Genomic DNA, 17177 nt, shown 5'->3' on the forward strand with positions numbered 1-17177 from the left:
TCAAAGGAGAAGGGCCAAGAGCCTGTTCCTCAATGGGCTTTTATTGGGTTGATTTGCACAGGAATACAGGTAAAGCTCATTAATCATTGTCAAGCAGTAAGGATCACACAATAGATAATGTAGGAAGAACTCTGAGGGCCTATTTTGAGTAAGGGTCAGATAGCTAAAGAGCTATAAAACTTTGAGGAACAAGCTCACTTCTTGCTTGAACCCTTATCATGTGATTGAGAGCATTCTAAACAAAGCAGGTTTGACAGGATTTTACATATTCTTTCTTAGTCCTGATCCCCCCGCGGAACCCACCCTTTCCAGCACACGGTTACACTACCCTCTGTCGTTGTTTCAGGCTTGTCAGGCAGGGGAAGCAAGGCAACCAAGAGATTAGGAGACTCTTTGCAAACAGAATGAGGACTCAGGCTTTGTCAAAGCCAAGGGGTGAGGGTCCATCACCCCCTTTTGCTGTAGCCCCCCAAGTCCTTCCCTGGAGGCCTCCCACATAATCATGCCTGTCTTAGGTCATTTCCCTCTTGGTGAATCTTACCTGTCATTGGCTAATTGACCAAGAATTGGGGGCCAGTTATGGATGAAGTAAAAGGAGCAGAAGTGGTGCTCCTCCCAGGGAGATAAGCTTTGTCTCCTTAGTGGCTTCTGCTCTAAAGGTCGCTCCCTCAGCCTTAGCCTTGGTGGGGGTTACAGCTTCTGAAACCTGGCAGGGAAATTCCCAACAGTGCTAGAAAAGACTGAAGCCAAAAAGATGGCATGTATTAGTGAAGTCTATGAAGGCATGTTGTTTTAGAGCCTGAAAGTGGTTAGCAGAGACTTAGAGAACTGAAAAAATGTAACACAAGAATATTAGTAATTTCAAAAGCAGTACCACTATCTCTGAAATAACTAGAGTACCAATTAGAAACTTGTGTTTGAGGGAACAGAAGTAAAAACTAGTTAAAGATGAAGCAGGGGGTTGGTCACCAGAAATAAGCCAAAGAGTAAGAACTTTGGTCAGAATCGATACGTTCTGAATTTACACTCCTGGCCATAATGTAACAGTGAGGGACCAGATTTATATTTCAGTCTTAAACATTAATAAGCTGGACAAAATATATGAAACAACAGCTTCCAGATATTGAACAAGTGGCATCAGAAAATGGAGAAAAGAGAAAAAAAACAAGCCTTACAGCTGCGCTAGCCCCCTGCCTAAGGAGAGTGTCCAAGCAGCAGCGCTGGGTGTCTTGTGACTCCTGTTCCCTATTCATTTATTTCAGGCTTTTTGATATTTTTCTTTTTGTAATAGTCTGTTGTTATGCTTTTAAGTTCAGTGATTTTTTCTTTGTGGTATAAAAGCTGCTGTTTATCCCATTCGGTTAATTTTTTTTATCTAACACAGTATATTGGTTATCTCTAGAAGTCTTTTTTATATTTTCATATCTACTTGTCATGCTTAAAATTTCTTCTACCCATGTGCACTAATTCTACCATGAGTGTTATGTCTAGGTTTTTCTCATTTTTTTTCTCTGTATTGTGTCTTATATTTTCCATTGTGTCTCATCTTTCTTTAAAGTCTGTAAATTTTTATTGCATAGAAATTAATTGCAACATATATGTTTTTAAGTGATAGAGTATTTAATTTTGAAAAACCCAAAGTTGGAGGATTTACAATAACTAATTCAAGACAATATAAAAGTGCAATACTCTGTAGAGTATAATGTTTGTATAAAAATAGACAGAGAATAATGGAACAAAATCCTGAAATAAATCCATACATGACTAATACAGTGATTTTCAACAAAGGTGACAAAAACAAACTTTAATAAATGATGTTCAACAAAGACAATATTATAAGAGGAAGAAAATTACATATATAATGTAAAAAAAAAGAACCTCAGCTCTTTAATTATATATTATGTAATAATCTGTTACCTATCACAGACTTAATATAAGTCCTAAAGCTATTAAACTTTTTAAAAACTTTTTAAAAAGTCTTAATGATCTTAGGCAAAGATTTCTTAATACAGTAACAAACATATAAAGCACAAAAGAAAAATTTTATAAATCAGCCTTTATCAAACTTGTGAATTTCTGCTCTTCTAATCACAGCTTTAAGAAAAATGAAGTTATGACACAGAATTGAAGAAAATATTTTCAGAACATATATCTGATAAAAGTCATCTCCAGAATATAATGAAATCTTACAACTCAATTTTAAGGTGGCAAACAACTTAATTTTACAAATTTGAACAAAAAAAAACTTCCCAAAGAAGATACACAGAAAGCAAACAGATACATAAGGAGAGTCTGGTTGTCATTTCCCATTAGGAAAATACATATAAAATGCAAATGAAGACCAAAATGAAAAACAACTCCATATGTACTAGAATGGCTAACATTTTAAAGTGTGACTGGTCTTGGTGTTGACAAGGTGGTAGAGGAACTAACTCCAATAGAGATTAATAGAGTGCAATCACTTTGGAAAAAATATAATGCTGTTTTTAAAAGTTACATATGAGTAAAAAGGCAGTTTCATTTTTAGTTTGCTGAGGAAATTCCATACTGTTTTCCACAGTGTCTGCACCAGTCTGCAATCCCACCAACAGTGCACTAGGGTTCCCTTTTCTCCACATCCTCTCCAACACTTGTTTGTTGATTTATTAATGATGGTCATTCTCTCTGGGGTGAAGTGATGTCTCACTGTGGTTTTAATTTGCATCTCTCTGATGGCTAGTGATGCTGAGCATCTTTTCATGTGTCTCTGGATCCTCTCCATGTGCTCCTTAGAGAAGTGTCTGTTCAAGTTCTTTGCCCATTTTTTAATTGAGTTTCTTGTCTTCCTAGAGTGGAGTTGTGTGAGTTCTATATATATATATTGGAGAACAAACCCTTGTCTGAGGTATCATGGCAGACATGTTTTCCCACAAAGTTGGTTCTCTTTTCATTTTAACGTTATTTTCTTTAGCCTTGCAGAAGTTCTTTAGTTTGATGAGATTCCATTTGTTTATTCTTTCCTTTATGGCCCTCGCTCCAGGGGACATATCAGTGAAAATAGTGATGCATGGACTATCTGAGATTTTCTGGCCTATGTTCCCTTGAAAGACTTTTATGGTGTTACAACTTATACTTAAGTCTTTTATGCACCTTGAATTTATTTTTGCATATGGTGTAATTTGCTGATCAAGTTTCTTTTTTTTCTTTTTCTTCCTTTCTTTTCTTCTTTTTTTTTTTTTTTTTGCATGTAGCTGTTCAGGTTTCTTAACACCATTTGTTGAAGAGGTTATATTTACTACATTTTATGCCTCTGCCTACTTTGTCAAATATATTAATTGACCATAGAGACTTGGGTTTATTTCTTTGCTCTCTATTCTGTCCTATTGGTCCATGTGCCTGTTCTTATGCCAGTAGCAGGCTGTTTTGATTACAGTGGCCTTGTAATACAGCTTGATATTAGGTATTGTGATCCCTCCTACTTTGCAATGGAATTGCCTTTGACCTGGTAATTCCACTGCTGGGATTATATCCTAAAAACCCTGAAACACCAATGCAAAAGAACCTATGAACCCCAATGTTCATAGCAGCACAATTTACAATAGGCAAGTGTTGGAAACAACCTGAGTGCCCATCAGTAAATGAATGGATCAAAAAACCTATGGTACATTTACACAATGAAATACTACACAGCAGAAAGAAAGAAGGAGCTCCTACCCTTTGTACCCGCATGGATGAAACTGGAGAGCATTGTGCTAAGTGAAATAAGCCAGGAAGTGAAAGACAAATACTGTATGATCTCACCTTTAAGTGGAACCTAATCAACAAAACAAACAAGGAAGCAAAATACAACCAAAGACAATGATATTAAGAACAATCTGAGAGTAACTAGAGGGGAGGTGGAAGGGGATAATCTGGGGGAAGTGGGGAAGGAATTTCATCAACATATATAAAGGACACATGGACAAAACTAAGGGGTGGGGGGTGGAGGGAAAAGGCAAACAACTGTACTTAAACAAAAATAAAATTTAAAAAAATGGAAAAACAGTTACATATGAGGAAAAAATTAACTTTACACTGTAGGAATCTGACAAATGCTACCTCAGCCTTGTGATCAAGCTTAACAGCATCAGTGGTGTTATGTTGATGGCATGTATCCTTTGTATGATATGATGAGAATGGCACTTTAGTGCTATGATCTACACCCAAGAATGCATAACCCCTGTCTAATCATGAGTAAAATGCCAGGTAAACCCCAATTGAAAGACATTCCACAAAATAACTGACCAGTATGCCACAAAACTGTCAAGGTCATCAAAATTACAAATAAAAATAGAAATGAGAAACTGACAGAGTATAGGAGAGCCCAAGAGGATGACGACCAAATATACAGTGATATCCTGGGTAGGACCTTCAAACAGAATGAGGACATCAGGTCACAGCAGAGTAAGGAAACTACAATAAAGTATTTACTTTAGTAATGGTAACATATCAACATTCTTCATTCCTTATGATAGGTATACTATAGTTATATATTATAGGAACACAAGGGAACCACAGTGAAGGGTATAGAGGAATCCTCTCTACTATTCTTTTCACATTTCCAAAGAGAGATTTGACAGAGACAAAAGAAGACAAGGCAATACAAACAGGGAGGCAGCACCTGAGGTGACGAGGCCTCATGCCAAGGCACCAGGAACTAAAAGAACAAGGAATGAAGCTCCCGCTGTCTTCCAGAGGGAGACAATCCCTGACTTTGATTTAGGTGCAGAGAAATTAATTTTGGACTTCTGGTTTCCAGAACTTATGAGATAATTTTTTTTTCTTATTTTAAGCCTCAAGTTTGTAATACTTTGTTACAGTAGCCACAGAAAACTCATACAGTTATCTTATTCACTTCTTAGGATTCAAATACACTTTCTATTCAAAACTATTTTATTTGTTCCTTTTATTGTTGTGAATTTTTAAAATATAAACTTCCTACTCCTCTTTCCAGAGTTTTAAACTAAAATTCAGCTGCCAAGATGGTATCTTCACTTGGAAAATTATAATATTTTCAAAGTTGAGTATCTTTTCCCCAAAACTTGCACCTCCTCCAACTTTTCCACTTCAGTTGATAGAAATTTATCCCTTCAATTGCTTAATTCAAAATTCTAATCGGCATCTAAAACTCTTCTCACCACCAGCAATACCCACTGTGTAGGGGAATCATGTTAGCTCTACATTGAAAGTAAGTACAGAACTGGTCACAATTTCCCTTATCCACCACAACTACTGATTTGGTTCATGGCACCATTATCTTTCACTAGAGTTACTGAAATATCCTATAGCTCTTCTTTATTCCATCCTTGCCCTTCTCTGGTCACCCAGAAAGAGTTAGTTAGCCTTTTAAAAACCTTATAATAAGATCATATCTCTCATCTACTTAAAATGTTCACTCAGAGTAAAAGCAATGTATTTACAATGGTCTATCTAGCAAGACCTACTTGGTCTTGTTCTCCAAACACATTTACAACATCCTCTTTGCTATCTATCCACCACCTACTATATATGTCACGCTGGTCTCGCTTCTGACCCCAAATACCCCACCTTAGAGCCTTTGCTCCAACTATTCCTTTTACCTGGAATGCTCTCCTTCCAAGTGTGTGCTCAAATTTAAAATTCTCATTGTAGTCTTTCTCAAACCACTAACTCTCAGATCACTTTATTTCATAAAATAAAGCAAGAAGTCCTACAGTTGTTATATCTAAGTCTCCCTAACCTATCCCAATGCTTTTTCCTGTAACATAATATTTTTATGAATTTATAATTTTACTTACTATATTTATTATTCATTGTCTCATAGATGCTTGAAGGTAAGTTCCTTAAAAATAAGAATTTCAGGCTCATTTTCATTGATTTATTCTAAGAGTGCAGAACAGTACCTGCTTCAGAATAGACAGTCAAGTACTTATTGAATAATTAATAATAAATGAATTAACAATAAATTTAAATGAAGTTCCCTGAAATTAATCTCACTTACATTAAAATAACATGACAAATATGAGATCTGACAATATTTTCTTGATTTTGAGCTTAGAACATAATTTTGCTATTGTTTGGGTCTGTTTACATATAAAATAAAATCTTTTACATATAAAATCTTATTACTTAATATGAGCCATTTTATGAACATAAGATTGCAAAGGAAGAAGAAAAAAAATTCACCACTATTTTGTTATATTATTTGAAAGCAATTCTCTTTAAAGTTATCCAAAATATGTCAAATTAGCAGAGTGATTAATTATTTCAAGTCAAAGCACTGAAGCAGGAACTTGCTAAACAATATTCCAAACACCTGAAATAACTAATAAACTTCCAAAAAGTTTTCACTAATTGAAAGAAGTAGCTGAAAAAATTAGACAATCTGCTGACCTCTTAAACAATTATATGACCACTTAGTCAATACAAATTTAGTACTGAAATTCCCTCAGTGAGAATTATTAGAATTAAATAATAAGTGTGTTAATGTAATAGTGAGAAATTGATCTCAGTGTTCTGACAAGTACATTATACACAAAGAAATACATCAGAACACAGTACAGTTCGTTTTAAAATTCTATACTGATTAAATATGATACTGTCAGACAGCTATACATATTGTTCTGCTTTTGAACTAAAGCACATAATTAAAACTTGTGAGATTGAATGGCATGCTGCTTTCCACTGACTTTTCATATTTTAGGTTTATATATGCAATTCTTAAAAATCCTAAGTGAAAGGACTATGGAGGCATTATAATCTTTTCATGATTCAGGTTGCTTTCACTGGAAATTCTATCCTCAGGGTTTTACACTAGAAATAGATATTTGTGCTCTTTACTGTAGAGTATGAACATGGAGCTATGCATGCAGTTGAAATTTAATAATTATATATTAAATAATGAATGCATAATTGAAGTTACACTGACATATACCTGAATACCTTGCATAAATTCTTAAAAATAAGATATTTTTCAAATAGTTGCTTTTAGGTGTTTATTGCTTTAAAACAGCTCTATTTCAGTTACTATTCACATCAGTACACTGTTTAATCCCATCACTACTTCATCCATCCTTTTGTCCAAATTATATTTCCTTTTTATCAAACATGCAGAGGTAATTGCAGTAAATGTCTGTCTCCATTTATATCAATGACTTTATATACTATTCAGTCCATATTCAGTTAGGTGCCATCTCAATATTAAATATTTCAATAAATTTTAAGAAAACAGAATTACTGTAACTTAAAGTAGAAGTCAAATCTGTTGATATTTAATCATATGGACTTTAATTCAAGATCTTTTTCCTAAGGAAGAGAGTCATAAAATTAAGATAGACATTGCTTATTGTACTGTGTTATAGTGAATAATATCCACCCAAACTCCATGTCCTTTTTGGAACCTCAGAGAAAGATCTTATTTGGAACTTATGTCATTATATACGTAATTAATTCAGTTTACATAAGCTCTTGCTTGCATATGAGGGGAAAAAGAAGCACAGATATATACAGGTAATGGAAAAAGCAATAAAATTAAGAAATGAAAAATAAAGGAAAAAATAAAAAGGAACATAAAACTACAGAGACAGAAACACAAGGAAGATGCCCGCGAGAAGATGGAGGCAGAGTTTGGAGTGATGCAGGCTCCTACAAGCCAAGGAGGAGCAAGAATTGCCGGCAAGCATGAGAGAAGCTAGGACAAGGCAAGACTCCTCCTCTAAAGCCTCAGGAAAAGTATGGCCCTGCTGACACCTTTATTTTGGACTTCCAGCCTCAGGAACCAAGAGAGCATAAATTCTGTTCTAAGCCATCCAGTTCACGGCTTTGTTCCAGTAGCCATAGGAAACTAATATACTTAGTTTTTGACTAATCAATTTATGTGTACTATGAAAAGCTATAATTTATAAACCACTTCACCCCTCTTCAAACCCCCATATCATTAAACTACTGAATTAGAAACTGGAGATGGCTTAATGCTTTCTGTTTCAAAGGATATAGCATACCTTTTGGATATGAATGTGACTACATTTCAGTGATTATGCCTGGTCATTTCAAAGTTGAGACACTGAAGAAATTTATTTTACTTCAAAAGTTAAATTTATAAATGTTTAAATGTAAATATATAAAATGCTTTCATGTATGTTCATATATATGTGAAAATAATTCAAATTCAAATTGAAAACAAAAGTATTTGAAAATTACTGCCTTTCTTTTGATGATTTGTTACTCACAGGGAATGAGAATTTTGAAGTTGATCCACTGACAATTAACTGGCTTAAATTTGAAAAAACCCAATTCTGGATCTAGGGTTTTCATGCAATATTTGCACAACATATTTTCATATTAAGAAATAAACACATATCTATACACTGTTTTTTAAAATATTTTTCAAATATTAACTATCCTCCCCAGATGATACAGTGTCTCCACATGTGTCTTCTTCTATCCCTCAAAACTGTATTTTCTATCTGGAAAACTAGCTTTACAAAGGTTGTGCAAAATATGTTACCAGACATTATCTTGGCCATGAAAGTGTTTTCTCTATTCAGCTACTGTATGAGAAATAGTATAAGAAAAATTAATTCTACTCTAATAAGATAAATGGATATATATATTGTTTTTAAGAAGCATTGAACAGAAGAATTTGTTCTTTGCTCTAAGCAGATCAGAAATATTGATTTCTCATCACTCAATCCAGAAGAGCACCCTGCTGAAGAATTTACATTCTTTAAAGGGGAAGCTGGATTATTATGTCTATAATTGCTATTTGCATTATTTTATCAACTGATTATTACTGATTTTCTATACAGGTACCTGTAATTATGCATGAAATAGTGTAGTTTTTTTTTGTTCTTCTTCATCCAACAATGAGATATTTTGAACTGCTCTGTGATCTGTCCAGTAAACAGCATTTGTGTGTACATGCATGTGAGTATTTTTGTCCTAACTAACTATACAAATCTATTACTTCTCTGTAGTCTGGACAAAAGAAATACTGGAACCTGATAAACAGTGTGCAGAGAAAGTGAATTAGCTGAGAGCCTCTGGAACTGAAGCACCTGGTGGGCTTAAAGACATCCAGAATGTCATACTAAAGTAATTTTTTTTAAAATTTCTCACCAGTGGGTAGCTGGTGATAAATAAAAAATATTCCAAAGGGTTTTGAATATTCCAAAGGGTTTTGAAACTTTCAATTATTCATTATTCATATGTATATCTTATATCCTTACTTTAATCATGTATTAAGTAATTTTAAGGCAGGTTGAATATGAAGGTGTATTTGGCCATGACTTTGGATGTCATTTAGCAGACTGACTGTAGACAAGTAATAAAGAACTCATGGCCACATAATTCATGCTTGTCTGGTTTCCCTGTAATTATTTATGACTTTCTGTTTTCTGGTAGCACTTTAAAAATAACCCTGATATTAAACTAATGTGGGATATGGTACCTTCCCTCAGTGTGTCTTCTAAAGCCAAAACTAGAATGATTGTACTAAAGTTAGATTTTATTTCAGTTACAAATTGAAATTAGATTTAAGTTAAATAAAATAATATGTGAAAGTGCTTTGTGTATGTATTATAAAGTGCTATTTATAAAGCCAGTTGTAGTGAAGAATGCAAATACCTACAAATTATATTAAACCTGGACATTAGGAAAAACAGCCTGGGATGAGTTGCTGTATCAGTAATTTTCAGTATTCTGATATTTACAACCATTAATTAATGAGAGAATTGACATATATTATGACTGTCAAAATAATAAAAGACTGGACTATTGAAATATGTAAGGACTTTCCCAAGCTTGATTTTAGTTGATGCAAAGCAAGCTAGAAAATCTGAAACAATTTTTTCAACAAGAAAAGTTTTTGTTTTGTTTTGTTTTAAAATTTTTCATTGTTATTCAGTTACAGTTGTCCCCATTTTCCCCTATTACTCTCCCCTGTCCTACCCACCCACACCTCCCACATTCAACACCCCCCATTTGCCTTTGTCCATGGGTTCTTCATACATGTTCCTTCATGCAACACTTCCCCTTCTTTCCCCTCTTATTCCCTTCTCCCTCCCCTCTGGTCACTGTCAGTTTGTTCTTTATTTCCATGTCCCAGGTTCTATTTTGCTCACTTGTCTGTTTTGTTGATTAGGTTCCACTTATAGGTGAGATTATATGGTATTTGTCTTTTACTACCTGGCTTATTTCACTTAGCATAATTTCTCCAGATCCATCCGTGCTGTTGTGAAGGATAAGAGCTTCTTCTTTCTTTCTGCTGTGTAGTATTCCATTGTGTAAATATATCATAGCTTTTTTCATCCAATCATTTACTAATGGGCATTTAAGTTGCTTCCAACACTTGGCTATTGTAAATAGTGCTGCTATGAACTTTGGGGTGCATACATCCTTTTGAAATGGTGTTTCAGGATTCTTAGGATATAATCTCAGTAGTGGAATTGCTGGGTCAAAAGGCAGTTCCATTTTTAGTTTTCTGAGGAAATTCCATACTGTTTTCCACAGTGTCTACACCAGTCTGCATTCCTACCAACAGTGTAGTAGGGTTCCCTTTTCTCCACAACCAGCATTTGTTGTTTGTTGACTTGGTTATGATGGGAATTCTGACCAGTGTGAAGTGGCATCTCATTGTGGTTTTAATCTTGAACCACTATGTCTCTCATGCAATGAATCTTTAGTCTTTACATATTAAGAAAAACTTAGGAAATTTGGAAAGTGTTGCATGTAGTATTCTGTATTTTCAAAATCTTTTGATTTTTTTTTCTTAAGTGTGCTTTTATTTTATGCTGGAAGCATAGGATAAATATCATATACTGAATTTTTTCTAGTGAAAAATCACATTTTTCATAACACAGTTGGCTCTACATGGTATATGTGTACATCAGTCTAAGAGTTTTCAAAATCAGTGATTTAATGGCAATAAATAAATGTATGGCAAGTATATATCTAACCATTTCCAGCTGTCCATAATTTTAAAATAAAATGGTAGTATATTATTGAAATATCCATTCATTTTGTATTCAGAAGCCCAAAACACATTATTTATTTATCCATGTGATTTTTTTTAAATGTAAATAAGCTTTAACCAGCTATGGTCAGTATTTGAGTTGCCATGAGAAGTTTGAATATTCCATTGCAATTAAGTAAACACCAAAGGTGTTTTAGGGGATGAAGTCCATGTGTTAAAATTGTAGTCACTGAAGGAGATTTGATTCCTGTCCCTGGAATGGATAACATATATAGTTTTGTAAAATGTGCAATAAAATTTCTTTCAGTTAAACAGTTCCCCTTCTGCCTCTAATAGCTCATGGGTTAACTCTTCTTGAATACCTATCATGTTTATTTAGATAGGATCAAATTCAATAGTTTGTTCTTTGCCAATGATAAATATATAACAAGCAATTCTTATAAAGTGAAAACTTCCAGGATATGGTTTTACAATTTTGAGAGGAATATACTCATGTACATTTCATTTCTAAAGAATGTGCTTTAAGTGCATATTCTATATTTACTTAAATACCATAGAATTTAGGATTTAATTAAGCATATGGTTAGATTCACCTTGCATTTCAGGCTTATTTAATAGAAACTTCTGTGTTATAATTTAATATTTCACACACTAAAAAAAGTTGCTATTTTGCAAGAAGTTGGGATTTTTCCAAGGAAAAAGTAGCATCTAGAATAAGCCCATTTTGATACATTAGGCCCTAGCCATTAATCTCCTACAAAGCCAACTTCAGCAGTTCTCATTAGATTTCTTCCCTATCCCATGGACATGATGATTTGCAAAGGTTAAATTGAATCACAAGCCCTAGCCCACAGATTTCATCAGATTCTGCTTCTTTACTGTCATAACATTGCTTTACCCAACTAATTAGGTCTCTGCTGTGCTTCCTATTTTTAATTTGCAGATAACATCCAGCCTTACCTTGGCAAGTTATACCTTCTTCCCATGATCAATGCCTTCTCTTTTCCATATAGCCAGAGATGTATTACCTCTACTGTCTGGCCCAGGCTCCTCCCTGGTTCTCTGACCTCCTGATATCAATTCTATGTCTAGTCATGCAGTTACTATATACATTTATGCCTGCTCATACTATATATTTTACATATTTTAAATATAAGTGCTTACCTGTCAATCTGAAATTGCTTGCCATTTTCACCCAATGTCTAGTTAACAGGGACTGTCAAATATAGGGCCACCATATGATCTGCAAGGTCCTAAATGAGAGTCTATCCCTAGCCCTGACATAAATAACTATCACTTTTAATGTATTTGTTAGTAAAGTGTTGATACTATACCAACTGTACATACTGTGTCATTTTTTTCAGGGGAACAACTTTTTAATAATACTGTGTTCCCGCATATGTGTACTACACACACCCAAATCAAGAAAATATAGTAAGTGACTACTGTGTATTAGATATCAGGGAATTTGCCTAGGGAGTAAAACCACTAGGTGTATACACGACTCTTTAAAATTGTTGTGTTTCTTGAACACACATTGACAAGAAATGGAGAATTACATAAAATTTTAAACAGGTGAATAATGTGGAAGAATTTTTAATTTAGAAAGTTTCTACAAAGAAGGGGTTGGAAATGAAGGAATGGAGTAGGAGGAAATCTTGGGAAAGAGCCTAGGGAAACATAAGGAAACAGACAAAAATAATTGCCCAATTGTATGGACAAGATCAAAACAGAGGGTTTAACAGAGACTCTTACTTAGGTAAAGGGATGATTATGACACTAGATTCCAGATTTGAGAGAGTCTTATTTTGAACTTCCTCAATATGTTTCTGAGGCTATTGATAGTTTCCTGTCCTTAATTACAGCAGAATCTGCAGGTGGGAGGAAACAGGGGCCCCAGTTCTAATGGGAGAGAATTGGTAACAGCAGAGAAACCAGGCAAAGGCTGACACATGTTACCATTGCCCACAGGAGGATATAAAAGGAGAAGGAGGTGTAAGAGTGAGGGACAAGGATGAGAGCAGGTTATCACACAGTTGTTTTGGGATTGTGTTCAGTTTTAAATATTGTGTGGCTTTCAGGTAAAGGTCTGGTAGAAAACTGATACCTTGAATATGAAACCCTATGGGAAATTGTCAATTAGTGGCAAATACAGAAGAGAATTTCAAGAAGAGAAAGGCAGCATTATCTCATGAGTTGGAAAGGTTAAATAAGACGAATGCTTAAAATATGCCACTGATTTGGCAATTAGAAGGTCATTGGTTATCTTAACAAATGATGTTTCAATAATGTGATGGGGTAGAGAGTAGATTGCATTGAGTAATGGGAAGTTAACTCATTCAGTAGTTTGGCAACGAATACATAGAAAAGAGTTTTATATCTGCTGGGTAAAAAAAGGAGACTTTACAGATTTTTTTAAAAACAACATTGTTTTAGACTGTTTGGGAAGATCAAGAAATGTAATATGCTAATTTAAAAAAATTAGAAGGTAGCCCAATTGCACATGTGAGGAGGTTGAAAGTTGCCACTCTATCCTAACAACAAATAAAAATATGAACAGACTAAAATATATACAATTCTTCCTGCATCCACAAGACAAGGGAGGACATAGAGCAAACTGCTGCCCCCTTGACTAGAGAGACTGCCAAGCAAATGCAAAGAGTTGTGGCTTAGCAGAGCAGAGACTCAGGAGAGGAAACCAGTAGTGGGCAGGAAAACCTGAGCTGTAATTAACAAATTGCTGGAGGCTTAGTGTGGACAATTCTGGAAGTAAAAACTCCAGGCTGTCCTAGTCATAGGGGAGGACCCACAGTATTCTAAGATTTACTTCCAGGAGCTCAATCAGGTTCTTAATATAAATATTAGAGAAAAATCTTCATGTGCTTCTGAAAGGAGAGTGGCACAAGGAATTGTTTTTAAATATTCCATAGCACGCTGTTCTTCTTAACCAGGTCTCTTCTCAGGGCAGACTAGCTAAGGAGAGGTGAACATGCTGGGATATTATCAGAAACTAAATGACCAGGGGGAGGGAAATACCAATTTCAACCAGCTCTAGCTATCTTGTCCCTCAGATTTTTCTTGTCTCAGGAAAATCTGAGAAGTACTTGTGAAACTTACAAACCAGAGGCATAGGCTCACTAAAAGACTGAGACTATATCATAAGACTAAATAACACTTTACTTCCGCTAATATTTCACCACCCCATTAAAAAAGCCTTTTTATAGCATATCTGACTATCAAAAGATATTGAAAGGGAAAAAATACAATTTGCAAAGACAGAGTGAGCACCAGAATCAGACATGGTGAGGATGTTGGAATTGTCATCCCAGGAATTTAAAACAACCATGGTTAGTATGTTAGGGGTTTAATGGATAAAATAGACAGCATGTAAGAACAGATGAACAATATAAGCAAAGAAATGGAAATCCTTAAAAAAAAAGAACGAAGAAGAAATGCTAACATTAAAAAACTGACTGTGAAAAAAATAACTAGAATTAACTTATTAGTAGACTAGACATACCTGAGGAGAGAACCTGGGCCAGGGAACATAGTAGAATCCTTAAAAATAAAAAAAAAACATTAAAAAATATAGACTGAACAAAAGGGAATGGAATACCTGAGGATTGTGGGACAACTATAATATCCGTAATGTACACATGAAAGGAATGCCAGAAGGATGTGAAAAAGAGAAAGAAACAGAAGAAATATTTGAAGAAATAATGAATAAACATTTCCTGAAAATTAATGTCAGACATTAAACCACAGACCTAGGATGATCAGAAAACCCAGAAAGGATAATTACAAAAACACTATACTTAGGTATCACACCTTTAAATAATAGAAAATTAAACATTAAAAAATACCAAAAGAAGCCTTACCTATAGAGGTAATAAAAAGATCCCTTACCTAGAGAGAAAGATACACATTACATATCATTTTTCCTTAGAAGCCTTATAAGCAAGAAGATAGTAGAATACAATATTTAGTGTTGAGAGAATACCAATCTGGAATTCTGTACCCTGTGAAATTATTCTTAAGAACTGAAGGAGAAATAAAGACTTTCTAAAAGAAGAAAATGTGAGGGACTGTGTTGCAGTTAGATCTGACTTGCAAAAAAAAGTTAAGAGAAGTTCTTAGAAAGAAGAAAAATGATATAGGTCAGAAACTTACATCTTCATAAGAAGGAGCATTGGAATAGAAATAAGTAAAGGTAAAATAAAAATTTTTACTTTTTCTTATTCTTAATAGGTTTCATGGATAACATTTCTTCTCACAATAACAGCAGTGACATTAATCTTGTGTGTGTGTGTGTGTGTGTGTATTTATCCATGCTTATATATAAGTTAAATGAATGACCCAGTAACACAAGATATAAAAGAAAGAATTAGATTTATTTTGTTATAATAAGGTATTCACACTACCCATAAAATGGTATAATGTTATTAGAGTGGATTGAATTAATTGTAAATGTATATTACAAATTCTAGCACACAACTGAAAAAATTAAAACAGATATACTAAGAAAAGACAGAAAATGTAATCATTTAAAATGCTCAATGAAAACTACAAAATGCAGAATAAGGATAGAAGAACAGCAACAAAGAACATAGGCAACAAACAGATACCAGTACTGAAAATGGTTACATGTTAACCCAACTCTATCAATAATCACTTTAAATATCAGTAGTCTAAATGAACTAATTAGAAGACATTGTCAGAATGAGAAGGATCCAAGATAGTGGAGGAATAGGTGGAAGCTACACTAACCTCCTCCCAGGCCCAAACTGAAATTACAACTAAATTATAGAGAAATAATCCCAAATAACCAAGTAAACATTAGCTGGAGAGAAGACATAACCAAGGACAGACAGAAGAAACCACTTCAACACAATGAGACTGGTAGTGAGTGCATAGGAGATGCTGAAGGGCTAGCTGGGTTCTCACGGGTGGCAGCTGCTGAAATTCCACAGGGATATTTCAGTGCCTGGAGGTTTCCCCCTGTGAGGTATGGAGTCTAAACTCCAAACTGGGCTTCCCAGCCAACAATACCAGAACTGGGAAAGAAACCCAGATAACATCCAACTGTGAAAAGCAGTGGGGTTTCTTTCCACCAGGGAGAGAGAGCTGGAGACACAGATAGTCTCTTAAAGGGCCAACACACAAGATTTCATTTGCAGCCACTTAGCCTGGCCTCCTGCAGAGGGAGAAATGAGTAAAAAAGAGACATGTGAGGAGAGTCTGGGACTGGTGGTTCTGGGGAGAGAACTAAATAAATGACCATGAGGATCCCTGTGCTGAGTCATTCCCCATACTGCAGAGGCCATGTTTCTCAGGCAGACCACTGGCCTCCAAGTAGCATCAGCCTGAGGGGAAGCAACAGCCATGCACTCATGAAAAGCTCCATCCATCTTGTGGAGCTTAACCCAGGATTCTGAGTAGAGCTTGATACTGTATCAGTGACTAACTAAGTTGAACAACTCAGGTGGATCCCTGGGAGCTCTGAGACTTTAGCTGATCCTTCCCCAGGCCGAGTGCTGGTAAAAGCCAGTCAATGCACAACTTGGTTCTTTCTGCACACAAAGACAAAGAACCACAGGCTATGGATTGCTGATAGCTCAAAACAGCTTGCCCAGGGCCAGTCAGAGGCATCATCTGGCATAGGTCTAAAACAGAGTCTTTGCAGATCTACCTAATACATAGAAACATGCAAAAAGAGACAGCCAAAATAGGAGGACAAAGAAAAAAGCTCCAAATGATAGAACAAGAGAATCCTTCAGAAGAAGTAAGTGTAAAGGAGGCAATCAATTTATGAAGTTCAGATATGAAGTTTAGAGTAATGATTATAAAGATACTCAACAGCATGAAAAAAGACATAGAAACAATAAAAAGGACCATCAGAAATAAAGAACGTAGTATATGAAATAAATAATACACTGGAAGGAATAAAAAGTAGGACAGAGGAATCAGAGGATTAAATCAGTGATTTGGAAGGTCCCAAACAGAGCAGCAAAAAAAGAAAACAGAACTAAAAAAACACACAATTAAAATGGAAAGGCTAAAAAACATGGAGAAAATCCTAAGTGCCACAAGAGAAAAGCAGGCAGTTACCTATAAGGGAGCCCCAACAAGAGTCATATGATTTCTCAATAGAAACATTTCATTCCAGAAGAAACAGACATGAAATATTCAAGATGAAGAAAAGCTAGGG

Source organism: Phyllostomus hastatus, unplaced genomic scaffold, assembly GCF_019186645.2.
Source record: "Phyllostomus hastatus isolate PE091 unplaced genomic scaffold, TTU_PhHast_1.1 phas_contig_40, whole genome shotgun sequence".
NCBI classification, from domain to species: domain Eukaryota; kingdom Metazoa; phylum Chordata; class Mammalia; order Chiroptera; family Phyllostomidae; genus Phyllostomus; species Phyllostomus hastatus.